The sequence below is a fragment of the Eretmochelys imbricata genome, chromosome 7, assembly GCF_965152235.1.
Source record: "Eretmochelys imbricata isolate rEreImb1 chromosome 7, rEreImb1.hap1, whole genome shotgun sequence".
Classification (NCBI taxonomy): Eukaryota; Metazoa; Chordata; order Testudines; family Cheloniidae; genus Eretmochelys; species Eretmochelys imbricata.
Genome location: NC_135578.1, coordinates 102,197,432 through 102,213,380, shown reverse-complemented (window position 1 = coordinate 102,213,380; position 15,949 = coordinate 102,197,432).

The window sequence follows — 15,949 nt, the reverse complement described above, 5'->3', positions numbered from 1 at the left end:
TGCCATAGTTAATTTGCTTGCTTTGCTACAGTTAAAAAGTTATGGCTTTTTGCCAATTTTCATCATAGGACAAGGAGGTGTCATCATTGTGACTCCTCCTCAAAGAGCAGGTAAGCAATATCTTTATTTTTCCTACAAGTAGAAAGAGAATTACTACAGGGTTGACTTTCTGAGGTCATTTCTCTTGATCTATCTGCTTGGCCTGTCAACAGTATTTATGAATGTTTTTAAAAATGTACCTTGATTCCATGGGGGCTTATCATCTTGTGACTATTCTTATGTTTATTCAAAACGATAATCACAACGTAATTTGAGTTTTCTTTCTCTATCATTCCTGCAGACAATGACAGATCAAAGTCTCAATGTTGTAGAACTGAGTAAATTGAGCAGTGAAATACTTAGGCAAGAACATAAAAATATAAAACAACCAATGGAAATGAATGGATATCAAAAAACCATTACAAAGCAGTATGACTTGCATGCTGCAATGCGTCAAAAACTCCTAAGTAAGAGTGAAACAATTTATAAGGTAAAAAAAAATCATCAGCTTCAGTATATTGCATAAATTATGCTATTTTTTTACACTATTTAAAAATGCTTATTAACAGTTAAATTAACATTATGAACACTGGTTTGAGGAGTGTACTCTTCTACGGAGGAAAGAAGTCACTGCAGAATATGGAAAGTTCATTTAAGCTGTAATTAATGTGTCTGAGAAAAGTGTGTGTGTGTGTGTTATATATTCACTTGACTTTTGATTGCATGTGCTCAAAATGGGGGAAAATCAACAACAAAAAACCAAAAACCCCTCAGTAACTATATTCTACATTAAAAAGCAGCCTGTCTTGAAATGTATCTATACCCAGGTGGATTTCTGTTTTTCATAAAGGTCTTAGAATGTTTCTTCATGACCTTTACTTGCATTTATTACTGAGTGGTAGTATTTAAGTGTGTGTTTGTTACAGTTTCTCTTCCTTTCAGTATCCTATTGATGAATCCATCTTAAGAGGAAATAACTAGAAAAATGTAAATAAGAGATTCAAAGGTCAGCTTTTCATAAATAACTTCATCATCCTTTCAGAGATGAGAGGATTTGTGGAGGATTGTTGAGTGCTTTCATTTGGGTCTTCCTAGAACTCAAATCACTCAAGAAGACACACAGGGTCAAGTATGTTAGCGAAAATATTAACTAGGCAAAAAAGCCAATCCACTTTTGAACCTTGTATCAAAAAAAGTAACACTAGACGGGGGAAAAAATCTTCATTCTTGCCATACCTATTCCGTTGGGATTCTGGAAATGAACAGTGGTGAAAGCTGACAGTCTTTGAAAAACCAGTTATGCTATAACTTAGGGCCAACTGCAGCCTCCTGTTCTTAAGATTTACTCAGTGTAAATGTATCCATTCAATTATATAACAACCTCTTCAGTGTAATGAAACTGTAAGGACAGTAGTAAGTTTGTGCCCATAGCACTTACACACATAATATCTACATTGCATTATTCTTTTTCCGAGTACAGGTGTAACGCTTTTGCTGTAGGGGATGTGACTGCTATTCTAAACTTTGGTAATATTAGGATATAGAACACTTGCTATAAAAGCTTATTTTGTTCCTTCTGTGGTATGTCAAAAATAGTTTTACAATATCATTTACTTTCCATTTTTTTAAAAAGAAATCACCATTCTGCTCATTAGTTATAGAAAACATAGGGCAAATTGTGCAGTCTTTATTCAAGTCTTATATGTAATTTCCATTGATGTCAAGGTCTGCAAGATACCGTCTACTAACTTAATTTTTGGCTTTATTTTAAATAAAACTTTGTTTATATACAAAGTAAGAAAACTCTAGAGCAAATTACAAGGGGACATAATAAATTAGTACAAATTACAAGTCTACCTTAAAAGTCAATAATGAATGCAGATTGGCCAAGACTGATGCCAAACAGTATTACTTCCTTTTATATATATGACGACGGTTGAGTAGCAAAAATGTTCTTATTTTCTCATTCTATATTATGTATACTTGCTTCCAAAGTGAATTTTAGGATTGTTCCAGCTTTTGTTTGACCTTTTCCAAAGGCCAATAGACTAGACTTTGAACCCCCTTTAAAATATTTCATTCTAAATCATAGTTATTTTTTAAATATCAATAAAATACCTAGTCCTGCAATGCTTGAAGTCAGCAAGAGTTTTGTCTGCTTCAGGGCTGCTGAATTGTACCCTAAATCAGTAAGCACTGCTGGACATGGAAATGTGTCTCTTAACTGGAGGACAGCTAATGTGATGCCAATTTTTAAAAAGAGATCCAGAGGTGATCCCGGCAATTACAGGCTAGTAAGCCTGACTTCAGTACAGGGCAACCTGGTTGAAACTATAGTAAAGAAAAAAATTGTGGGACACATAGATGGACATAATTTGTTGGGGAAGAGTCAACATGGTTTTTGTAAAGGGAAATCATGCCTCACCAATCTACTAGAATTCTTTGAAGGGAATCGACAAGCATGTGGACAAGGGGGATCCAGTGGATATAGTGTACTTAGATTTTCAGAAAGCCTTTGACAAGGTCCCTCACCAAAGGCTCTTAAGCAAAGTAAGCTGTCATGGGATAAGAGGGAAGGTCCTCTCATGGATCGGTAACTGGTTAAAAGATGGGAAACAAAGGGTTGGAATAAATGGTTAGTTTTCAGAATGGAGAGAACTAAATAGTCTGCGGAAGAGAAGAATGAGGGGGGATTTGATAGCTGCTTTCAACTTCCTGAAAGGAGGTTCCAAAGAGGATGGATCTGGACTGTTCTCAGTGGTACCAGATGATAGAACAAGGAGTAATGGTCTCAAGTTGCAGTGGGGGAGGTTTAGGTTGGCTATTAGGAAAAACTTTTGCAGTAGGAAGGTGGTGAAGCATTGGAATGGGTTACCTAGGAAGGTGGTGGAATCTCCTTCTTTAGAGGTTTTTAAGGTCAGGCTTGACATAGCCCGGGCTGGGATGTTTTAGTTGGGGATTGGTCCTGCTTTGAGCAGGGGGTTGGACTAGATGACCTCCTGAGGTCCCGTCCAACTCTGATATTCTCTGATTCTATGATAGTGGTGTCCCTCAGAGCTCTGTACTGGGACCAGTCTTATTCAATATATTCATAAATGATCAGGGGAAAAGGAGTAAACAATGAGGTGGCAACATTTGCAGATGATACAAAACTGCTTAAGATAGTTAAGCCCCAGGCAGATTGTGAAGCGCTACAAAAGGATCTCTCAAAACTGGGTGACTGGCAGATGAAATTCAATGTTGATAAATGCAAAGTAATTCACACTGGAAAACAGAATCCCAACTATACATATAAAACAATGGGGTCTAAATTAGCTGTTACCACTCAAGAAAGAGATCTTGGAGTCATTGTGGATATGTGCAGCGGCAGTCAAAAAAGCAAACAGAATGTTGGGAATTATTAAGAAAGGGATAGAGACAGAAAATATCATACTGCCTCTATATAAATCGATGGTATGCATCTTGAATACTGCGTGAAGATGTAGTTATCCGCTCTCAAAAAAAAAATATTGGAATTGGAAAAGGTTCAGAACAGAGCAACAAAATAATTAGGGGTATGGAACAGCTTCTGTCTGAGGAGAGATTAATAAGACTGGGACTTTTCAGCTTGGAAAAGAGATGACTAAGGGGAGACATGATTGAGGTCTATAAAATCATGACTGGTGTGGAGAAAGTATGTAAAGAAGTGTTATTTACTCCTCATAATACAAGAACTAGGGGTCACCAAATAAAAATAATAGGCAGCAGGTTTAAAACAAACAAAAGGAATTATTTCTTCACAGAATGCACACTCAACCTGTGGAACTCCTTGCCAGAGGATGTTGTGAAGGCCAAGACATAACATGGTTCATAAAAGAACTAGATAAATTCATGGAGGATAGGTCCATCAATGGCTATTAGCCAGGATGGACAGGGATGGTGTCCCTATCCTCTGTTTGCCAGAAGCTGGGAATGAGCTACAGGGAATGGATCACTTGATGATTACCTCTTCTGTTCATTCCCTCTGGGGCACCTGGCATCGGCCACTGTCGGAAGACAAGATACTGGGCTAGGTGGACTTTTGGTCTGACCCAGTATGGCCTTTCTTATGTTCTTAACTTTTCTCTTTCCTCCTCCTTGCTTCTTAGGTAGGTGCTCAAATTCCTCCACTCACACTATAGTCAGGACATTCATTTCTAGTACCTCTCTCATCTCATTTACCATAAAAGTGAACAAGATGGCTGTCAACTTGGTTGCATGGGGCACTGATGTAAATACAAGCAAAATGACTGCAGGGTGTTGATACAGTCCTTCACATAGTGGCCACAAAAAAAGGCCCGTTAGTTGTGATAACCTTAAACTTGTTGGTCTGAGGGAAAGGCATGGGCTCACATAAAAGTGACTGATGCACTTTTGAGTAAAACTTCAGTTTTGAGTAAAACAAATGAAGTATTTATTAACAAAACGAGAGGTTTTCTACATCAGATTCTTTATGTAACTTTCCATCCCTAGCCTCTGCTCCTGAGGTTATCCTGGACCCTTTCTCTGCCAAATTAAATGTAAAAATATAATAAGAAAAGCCAAAAAGGAATTTGAAGAACAGCTAGCCAAAAACTCAAAAGGTAATAAAAAATGTTTTTAAGTACATCAGAAGCAGGAATCCTGCTAAACAACCAGTGGGGCCCCTGGACAATCGAGATACAAAAGGAGCACTTAAAGACGATAAAGTCATTGCAGAGAAACTAAATGAATTCTTTGCTTCAGTCTTCACGGCTGAGGATGTTTGGGAGATTTCCCAACCTGAGCCGTAGGTGACAAATCTGAGGAATTGTCACAGATTGAAGTGACACTAGAGGAGGTTTTGGAATTAATTGAGAAACTTAACAGTAACAAGTCACTGGGACCAGATGGCATTCACCCAAGAGTTCTGAAAGAACTCAAATGGGAAAATGCGGAACTATTAACTATGATTTGTAACTTGTCCTTTAAATCAGCTACTGTACCCAATGATTGGAAGATAGCTAATGTAAAGCCACTATTTAAGAACGGCTCTAGAGGTGATCCTGGCAATTACAGACTGGTAAGTCTAACGTCAGTACCGAGCAAATTAGTTGAAACAATAGTAAAGAATAAAATTGTCAGACACAGAAGAACATAAATTGTTGCGCAAAAGTCGACATGGTTTCTGTCTTACTAATCTATTAGAGTTCTTTGACGGGGTCAACCAACATGTGGACAAGGGGGATCCAGTGGACATAGTGTACTTAGATTTCCAGAAAGCTTTTGACAAGGTCCCTCACCAAAGGCTCTTAAGTAAATTAAGTTGTCATGGGATGAGAGGGAAGATCCTTTCATGGATTGAGAACTGGTTAAAAGACAGGGAACAAAGGATAGCAATAAATGGTAAATTTTGAGAAAGGAGAGGGGTAACTACTGGTGTTCCCCAAGGGTCAGTCCTAGGACCACTCCTATTCAACCTATTCATAAATGATCTGGAGAAAGGGGTAAACAGCAAGGTGGCAAAGTTTGCAGATGATACTAAACTGGTCAAGATAGTTAAGACCAAAGCAGACTGTGAAGAACTTCAAAAAGATCTCACAAAACTAAGTGATTGGGCAACGAAATGACAAATCAAATTTAATGTGGATAAATGTAAAGTAATGCACACTGGAAAAAATAACCCCAACTATACATACAATATGATAGGGACTAATTTAGCTGCAACTAATCAGGAGAAAGATCTTGGAGTCATCGTGGATAGTTCTCTGAAGATGTCCACTCAGGATGCAGCGGCAGTCAAAAAAGCAAATGGGATGTTAGGAATCATCAAAAAAGCAAACGGGATGTCAGGAATCATTAAAAAAGGGATAGAGAATAAGACAGAGAATATCTTATTGCCCTTATATAAATCCCTGGTATGCCCACATCTTGAATACTGTGTACAGATATGGTCCCCTCATCTCAAAAAGATATACTGGCATTAGAAAAGGTTCAGAAAAGGGCAATTCAAATTATTAGGAGTTTGGAACGGGTCCCATATGAGAAGAGATTAAAGAGGCTAGGACTTTTTAGCTTGGAAAAGAGGAGACTAAGGGGGGATTTTATATAAAATGTACACACACACACCAGCAGACTTTTGGCAGACCTGTGTTGGGTGGAAGGGTGCAATAGGTATGGTGAGGATGGGATTTAGCACATCTTCCTTTGAGTAGGGACCCACAGTATCATAGACTGGCCTGTCCCACTAAAATTCTAGCAGCTACATTTTGGGAATGAGAAGTTTCCCACTCAGTCACAGGCTTATCCTCCAAAGGCTGTCAGTTTTTGAAGGTTACAGAATGTGCTACCATTACTTTGCTGTAACCTTTCTTCATTTCTTCTCACCTCCCAGCAGTTTATGGTTTGGGACCTTTACCAGAAAGGTCAGGTTCAGATAATTATTGTTAGGGTGCCTCAGAAAGGTCCATTCCATGATGCAGAATTTCCCGCTGCTGGTTTTGAACGTTTTGTGATGTAAAGATGGGCCCAAAGCAAAACCTCAGACAAAGTAAGTTCCGAGCCAAATGCGGAGTTCATGGCAGATACCTCTATAAAGGGTAAAAGCAAATCCCTGTAGAATTCTGGATGTTTTTGGATCAGTATCTGAACTTCGAGGATGAGGCCTGTTGTTACGCCAAAAGCAACCTATACCCAGGATTCACTGCTCCGTAAATGGGCCTCCAGAAAATCATCTAATTATAAGCTTGATGGCATGATTTTGCCTTTTGTTTTCTCACCATCTAAAAATGAGAACCCTGCAAATTATTTTAAACCAGTTTCCATTGAGTTTCTTATCCTTTAAAATTGCATTTATAGTGATCAGAATTACAAAAGATAGTATTATCAGCCTGAGATGCAGAATGCCTTTGTGATTCAAAAATAGCAGAGTCTTTCTAACCAATGTGCATCTTGATGTTATATGTGTGCTCAATTACATTTAGTTAAAATGATTTTGTCTCCTGTGTTCACTAGTCACAGAATATTATTTTAAAGGAACTACAGTACAAATGTTTGCTCCATTTTAGTACAGGAAAAGTATATCCCCAGAGCAGTGTGACCTCAAGTTGGCAGGTAATTGACAGTAGGGCACTGATCTTTAATGGGAATAAAGCAGCACTGCCATGCTTTCACTGAGTTTCTGACAGGTTATCTAACATATAATTATGTAACTTCAGCAGAAATGTTTTCTTTTTCTGTAGGCCGTTATAGTACTGAAGAAACAATTTCTCTGCTTTGAACTTATTTTTCTACATTGCTCTTTGTTTCTGGCTGACAACAAACGTTAGCTGATGGTGCAACATAATTGGAAGTGACCAGTGACCACAAAATCTTGTGTGGGTGTTCTTCCTTTAAAAAAATGTTTGCACTGAAGATACTTGTTTCCCTCTATTCTTCCCCCTCTCTCCAATCTGTGGAGGAATAGTGCATTGAATGCACGGTAAACACCAAATTACAGTGCAACATACAAACGTTGGGCAAACATTTTAAAGCAGTACAGAATCTCCATTTATTCAGCATATCACACCTTACTTAATCAGGGGAATGTTGTAAAAATATATTTCTGGGTGAAATTTTTGCTCATGCAACTGAGGCTTTAAAAGCACTGTCTGTGGGAGAGAGAGGCTCTTAAAATGGTTAGAACCCTAGCCTTGGACTCTGGAGAGCCGGTTCAATTCACTGCTCTGCCGCAGACTTCTGGTGTGACGTTGGCAATTCACTTACCCTCTCTGTGCCTCAGTTCTTCATCTACAACATGTGGATAGTGGAACTCCCATACCTCGTAGAGGTGTTATGAGGATAAATACGTTGACAGATTGTGAGTTGCTCAGATACTGTGGTGCTGGGGCCATATAAGTACCTAAGATAGATGGTATCAGGCTGGCTTTATGCATGCTTTCGATCACAGCTCTGCCAATAAACCATTATCTTCCCTTTAAATTAAAATAGTATAATATTCCATAGTAATCATCTAAAATACTACAGTTTGCAGTAATGCTGTTGCAATGTTATGGCTTAATACCCTAGAATAGTTTACAAGGTCTGATATACAGCCTTCTCTACTACTGTTAAATCTTAGGGATCCATTTAGCACCAAACTGGCCACCGCATCAAACTGCCTAGTGTTTTTTTTTTTTTTTATTTCAACAAATATCTACTAGAGGAAAAATTACATGGAGACTGACACCATCCTAGCTTCTCTCTATTTCTGGTTTATGGTGTAATGGTGAGTACTCACTCTGGGGCATATTGATGAATATTTTGAAAATTGTGAGCAATAGAGTGAACAAGTAAGGAAGCTTATACAATTCACTGCAGTATATTTAGACTAAGCATTTACTCCAAAGCTCAATATTTTAGCTTCTAATGAGCCATTCTTGCATAACACCTGCATAGTTTCACCTTCGTGGACTGCCTTGCTTCCCTAAAAATCTATGTCCATGTGTTCCGTTTATCATGCTCTTTCGCAAAGCAGAATTGCACTGATTCCACTGTGTCCAGGACTTCTGTGGTGGGAAGGGGGCAGAGTAGGATGTGCCCCCAGGTCTGTGCATAGAGACCAACGCTTCCATTAATTTATAGGCAAATAAATTCACATTTTTCCAAGTATAACATTTCATTCATAAACACCATTGCTGGCAAAAAGGTGCATGAAATCCCAAAATTGTGGGGTAGGCCTTTTTCTTTTCTTTCTTTTTATTTTTTTAAGTGGGTATCTTTGCAACTTCCCTGATGTTCACAGTTCCACATGTGACATGTCATTAGACTGTGTTAAGAGAAGGAATCATCAGGGAACAGACATTAGAGGATTACTCCCTCTTTTCTAGCAACAAAAAAATCTTCAGGGGACAAAGGAAATTCCCCAATTCCTCTGAAGTCCCATCTAGTGACTGACAACCCACCTCCCCTCTCAGCTTCCGAAGTTTCTCACCTTTCTTCACAAGCCCAAATCACCCTCCATCTTGTTTGACAATAGCAAAAACAAATGTTTTGTCTTGTATTTTAAAAGAAGCCTGATCACCCTACTGGTGGTCAAGCAAGACCTAATGGGCCTTCCTATATCCACCCCATTTCTTTCAAAAACTGTCTCTTGGAATCCTACCTGCTATCCAGAAGCAACTTAAAGTTTCTTCATGGTCTAGTTGCAGGAATTATGGGATCCATCTATCCACTGGCTTTTTGAAGATTGCTGAGTACAACAACTATGAAGTCAGATCTGCCTGGAAATCAAAGCGAGCTCAGTTGCAAACTGACAATGGACAGATAAATACCACACTAAGCCAACATGGAACTTCAGGTGCCATTTGAACAACAGCTAGATCTCCCTGCCCTCCAACCTGCCCTGCAGGCTATGGGGTGGGGTGGATTTCTTAGACCTCACTAAGCAATTAGTATATATGGAAAATGAAGCCTCTGGTAACACACAGAACCTGATGGTAGTCTAATGCCCCACCTCGCAAGGGTTTTGGGGGGGTAGGGTTCTTAGTGTCACACAGTGTCACTTTATATTTGATCCTGAAATTAATCAAAATCTTAATGTAATTGAATTGTAATTTAAAAGTCAAGTTCTTACTCCCGCTGAAGAACTAATATTCATTTCCATGATTTTCCCAAAAACTTGCCATATTTGGGCCATTCATCTTTGCTTTCCAGTATGATTAAGCACCTTCAAACACAGACCTGGGGAATTATTTGGTGGTTCTGTGGGCCACCAAGTTTATTTCCATTATGGTCTAAACTAAAATTCTAGAGAGGAGAAGCTCATCATTTAACCCCCGCAAAATCACTCTTTTTTTTCTTCTTATGTTGCATGGGCTTTTGATTTAAACAGCATAGCAAAACCTATAGTAAATATAATTATTAATAATAATTATGCTTTGAGAATGGAAAACATTGCTTCAGCCAATTTAGCTACTGTAAAACTAATAAATCTATTGTGCTTTATTTCTATCATAAGAAAAACTGAGGAGAGTAAAGCCAAGCTCTCACCTATTTCTAGATAATTTACCTGTATTTGAGCTATAAAATAAATGTCTCCTGGATTTCTCTCTTCCATTGTAAAAGAGAATGATGGAGCAGCTGAAGGCACCTTCAGGCAAGAGCAGAACAGGCTAAGAACAAAACAGAACACATGCTAGCATTCTGGTTCCTGGAAAATTATGAAAGCATTCCGCAATTCCCAGTAACATATTGTGACATCTGTATATTCTAAACAGGGGGCTGTTAAGTAACAGTGGGTAGCAAAAAAACAACAACACCGGACTAGGAATTACTGTCTGCTGATCACATGAATTATTTTCCAGTAGGGAAATTGCATCTGTTATATATCTCAGGTTAAGATTTTATTTATTTTGCAGTATGTGCTCTCAAAGTCCTTCTCTCTTTTTTTTAATTAGCTGAAAAAAGGGCATACTTACCTCACCTGAATCATTTAATCAGCGCACTGTGATACTTCAGACATTTGGATGTATTGTTATGAACACAGATTAGAAAATTGCTATAAGATGAATATATCAATGCAGTACATTTTAAAAGAGATGGTACTTGTACCATGCAAAGAGGGACTTTTGCAATGTGATCAATTTTCATGTGTGGTGCAGTACTTAAGAGTGCCGTCTTTGTTTTGTTGCCCGTTTTTTCAAATGCCTGAATCTTGCACACTGTGAAAGGAGCCATCATTTCCTAAAAGAGTGTTTCTTTCTAGAAGTTTCAATGTCTGCCCAGAAAGAGAGAAATCCTGGACTTATTGAAGTCAATGGGAGTTTTACCATTGACTAAATGGGGCCAAGATTTCATGTTTAGGAATGCCTTTCTGGTTCAGATGACTGCCATTTTGACTGTAGCAGATCCCTGATGATCATACATACAACTAGCTTCAGATAGCGGTCACCATTAAAAAGCCAATATTTACATGCAGGTACTTCACGGTAATATATTTGATATCAAAGTATTTCTGGAAATATTGCGACTGTGATACCTCAAATGTAAAAGTTGACTTTTTAATGGTAACAATTGCATACATATAAATATGAAAAAAATAAGCTCTAGGGTTACAGAAGATTTAGGCAGGAAATATTTTCCTTTAATCAGATCTTTCTTTTATTCCGATAGTGTTAAGGAAGCCATCATTTGAGCTCCCAGGAGATATGTTCCTGCAAGCTACTAGTGTTTCTAATAGCCTTTATGGTTGTTGTTTATCCTCCTAAATCTTTATTTAGGCATCTTAATACAGGGCCTGATTTTCAAAAGCACTGATCAACCAGGAGATCCTATTGAAATCAATGACTCTCCTGGATTCTCAGAACCTGAAAAATCAGGCAACATATTTCATTGTTTTCCTGTTGGCCGCTAAGCAATCTTTTTTTTTTTTTTTTAAATAAGAGTAATTTTTAATTTACAAAATATAGAAACTCTTTAAGAAATATGTTTTTTCTTTGAAGTAATTCTCACTTCCAGGCCACACCAGAGGGTCACTCATGCTTGTTGTAAGTCTACTATTTAGCAAATGTGTTTTATTCAAGGTGCTGATCTTGAGCTTACTCGCTGTTAAGGTTTGTGCAATCAGTAGCCAACAAGCAAATATGAAATAAATAATGAGATTAATGTTTGGTGTTTAAATGGTAGGAGAAAATTGCTAAAACCATGGCTCTGTGTATAAATGGGGAAATGATAGTAATTTTTAAAAGTTTCTGAAATCACTTTGATGTGAACTGAATTTTATGTTTTTTATTTGTGTGATGGAATAATATTCCTGATTGATTAATATACAGGTATTCTTTGTATATTGTATAAATGAATCCATCCAGATGAAAGCTAAACAAACAGCTGCAACTACAGAATGCCTAATACGGCCATCAAGAATCCAGTAGCAATATACATCTCTTTTTCCTAGCAGAGAAAATACAGGGCACAATACTGCAGTCTTTCCAACATGACCGGTCCCATTGTCTTCAATGAGACTAAGCATATGAATAAGGGTTACATGATTAAATCCAAATATTTTAGCACTGAAACAATGATGGCATACAGGTAATATTTATTCATTTTCTGATTTCTCGGATGCAAGTGCATCCAGATGTTAGTACCTTACCTTTCATATCTGACATCACATAATCCATTGTTGAAAATAATGTTGTTGTGGTTGTGTTTGTCCCAGGATATGACATAATCTAGTTTCATCCAAAGAGCAAATACTTAAATTTGGCCCTTGAACCCCACTTTCAACCCTGCTGGACATAGCAGAGCACAGCTGGGCCTAAGAACCACTGGGTGAGATCCTGGCCTCTTTGAAGTCAATGAGAGTTTGCCATTGACCTCACTGGAGCTAGTATTTTACCTGTTATGCTTACATTATTCTTTAATTAGCTGTTGTCCTCTTTTTAACTATATCATTTTCTTAAATATTTAATTTATGTGAATGGGTTTACGACAAAGCATAAAGTCTGAGTATTCTATGTGTAAAGGATACATTTTTACACTGTTAATGAGCTGCTGGATATTCAGCACTTTTGAAAACCAGGCCTCTTATTTAAGTACCTAAACATGGATTTAGGAGCCTATTTTGAAGCACCCATTTTTGAAAAAGTGGCTTAGATTTTTCACAACAAAGGGAATAAAAATCTGATGAAAACAGACCTCAGGAATGTCGTGCATGAAACCTCAGTTGATGGCATTTCTGTACCATACATTGACCATAACAACTCTATAAAGCCCTCGAACTGACTTCGTCATCTCAGCCAGCTATGCTGGCATTTGTTCTTTAAAATGTACCACTATTACTACCACTCATGCAGTGTAGCTGGTGGTGGAAATATTGGTGAAAATAAGGCATCTTCGGCATTTTAAGCTCACTTTGAACTGCTCTGCTCAGAGCAGATCTGTATAGCACCGTGGCTAAAACACTGGTGTCTGCAGATGCCTTGCGTACCCTAGAACTCCCAGTGTTGCTATCCTCAGCAGAACTGCAATAGTGGAAAATTTTAGGGTGGAAGAGTTTAGTGTAGACTGCCAAAAAATCTGGCAATATTCCCTAATTAACTGCTCTTGTGCTCCTTCTGTGCTCAGGTTCCTCATCCTTGCTATGGTCTCAAGATTATCTATCCTATGACAGAGCATGTTATGTATCATTATAGGGAAAATTAATAACATAACTGAAAGAAGCATTTTCAGTTTCCTTAACATGGGCGTCCAAATCTTTGATCTTGACATGCTCTCTAGATTCTGTACAAATTCACCGGTTTTTTTTTTCTGTGCCTTTTCTCATCTCTCTTAGTCATAAAAAACCTTCAAATTCTGCATATAGGTCTCCCTTCTGCCTCTCTGCGTGGAAGCAGAGGCTCACAGTAACAGCAACAAGCCTGCAAAAGGAAAGTGTATTTTAGATTTAAAAGGGTTTTCTTTTAAGTGGATTAGATTGTTTTCCTTGTAGATGACCAAACTCTTCCCAATGCATCAAACTCTTATCAGCAGCACTGTAGCTGCTAGTAAAAATGGGAAAAAACTGGCAGAGTTGTAGGAAAAATACAGGAGTCTAGACACCGCATCTCTTATCTAACCACTAGAAAACACTCCCTCCATACTTTAACTCCAAGTTTTAAAGGCAAATATTGTAATAATATGCCAATACAAGTATAATGCTTACTTAATGTTGAAATTCAGAACCTGAGGTGGATCAATTTTACAATTTCTCTTTTAACTTTAGACTTGTCAGGTGCCATTATTCTCAATACAGTCTGACAGTTCTAGGTTAAAAAGACATCAATTACCTTTTGAAATCACCCTCTTTGCTATAGGATTAGCTGAATTTCTGCTGACGTAGAAAATTCATTGTGCACAGTAGACTTTGAAAAAATTCTTAAAGTACTGTATATAACCCTTTAACGGGCACTTTGCCATCTGCTTGAGCTGCAGTTGTGGAACCATTCCTGAAAGTACACCCTGCTCATGCTTGAATGCATTATGCAGGCATTCCACTCATTAACAAAAACTATTCTGTTGAGGTGTGTGGTGCCATTTCACTAAACTTCATCTAATATATGAAACCTGTACATTTTATATTTAAATATTGGATTATTCTACTAAATATGCAAATATCTGTGGAATCAGCATCTTGGAAGACTATGGGTATTGTATGAACCTATGCATTTTCATTAGTTATGCAATGTGCTGTTTTTACAATCTGTGTAGCTATACAATTGCACATACACCCCTTTCATTCAGAGACTGTGTCTAACAATATATGCTGCTATTACTTTTGTATTTCATCCCCATCATCCCCTTTCATTGCTAGTCAAAGCTTATGTGCTGTATTAGGAACTGTAGACCATTTTAGCAATAGTGGGTGAGTTGATAATAGAAATGTTGTAATTTAATGTCGAATTAAAAGCCAGAGAGTATAACTAGGAAGATATGGTGACCAACAGACTGTCCTAGATTCTCACATCTCATTTTGAAATTCTGTGACAGTCAGAATGCCCAAGGGTATCATATAATCATCTTGCAGTTCACTGATACATTTTCTTTTAGCAGCTTGTAATTGATGTGTTTCTACCCTCTGCTGAATGTCAGAGGTGGGTTTTTCCAGTTGCAAAAAAATAACTTAATTAAGATATATAATGGTTAAAAAGAATTTTTACTCGAAGTTGGAGAGTAAAGATTTTTTAAAAAAAAACAACAACCCACCCCCAGAATTTTCCCCCTTAATTATTTTTATTTGGCCACATCATTTTTTTTTCACTTTCATAGGTCAATAGGCATGAATAACATCACAATAGCTTATTTTACTTTATGACCTATTAAGATGACTTCTAACTGCTTTAAATACATCCACTACACTGAAAACTCTTATTGTTGTTATCAGATTCAGAGGAGTACATTTGGTCTCATAGGAACTGTTTTGGGGTGTACTCTGCAAAAAAAAAAAAAATATTCTTTGAACAATTTTTTCAAGTACTTGCACCAAAAGATATTGTTACTTTAGCTGAGGTTAAAATCATTCATAAATTTGTTACAAATCCTCTCAACAGTGAAAATAATCCCTTTCAGATGAGAGGATAGGTGGAAAAACTAACTAGTATGCATCTCTGTGCTCTCTCTTAATTTTTCTTGCTAAGTTGATTGGCATTACTTACCAGGATGGCTTTACGTTTTTCTGTTTCTTTACGTACATCAAACTGAAATCAATTAAAACTAATAATAAAACCAATTAAATTAAATGGAAAAACTGTTAATTATATTTGTATTTAAATAAAAAATTCCAAGTGAGAAGAACCCTCCTTATTTCTATGAAGGCTGTTAGACTCAATTGTTTCTATTAATATCTTAAAATGTTAATCATCCGTTTTAGGAGTTTCCACTGATCAGCCTGGCAATCAGGTTGCATGTCTGGTGGTAAAATTGGGGCCCATAACTTTCCACTGGTGCAACTCCATCAGTGATGATAGAAGCTGTGGGCACTGTTTCTCCATCACAGTTTCCATCATTGCTGTCACTGAGGGAGCTGCAGCAATGGTGAATTATGGGTCAGAGTCTTTGAAGATGCTGATCTCTCATCTTCCTGGAGTTCCCGTCTGTGGACATTACAAATAAACCTTGTCTCATGGTTGCTTTAACACTGCAAGGTCATGTGATGATGTCACCTGGTACGGAGTACCACCTTGGACACTGCTGGTATTTTTCCACTGGAAACAAAGGATTCCCGCCTTATGTAAATCCTATTTAAGGCTGGGAAGTGAAGTAATCTAGGCTCTTCTCCATTGCCTCCCTGCCTAAGAAGGAAGATTGCTGAAAGTACCTGAAGAAACAAAGGAACTAAAGTGGGAAAAGGCAAGGGCTGAGTCCAGGCCGAGAGAGGGTCTAGCCTGTGAAGAGAAATAACTGGAACTCTCAGCTGCAG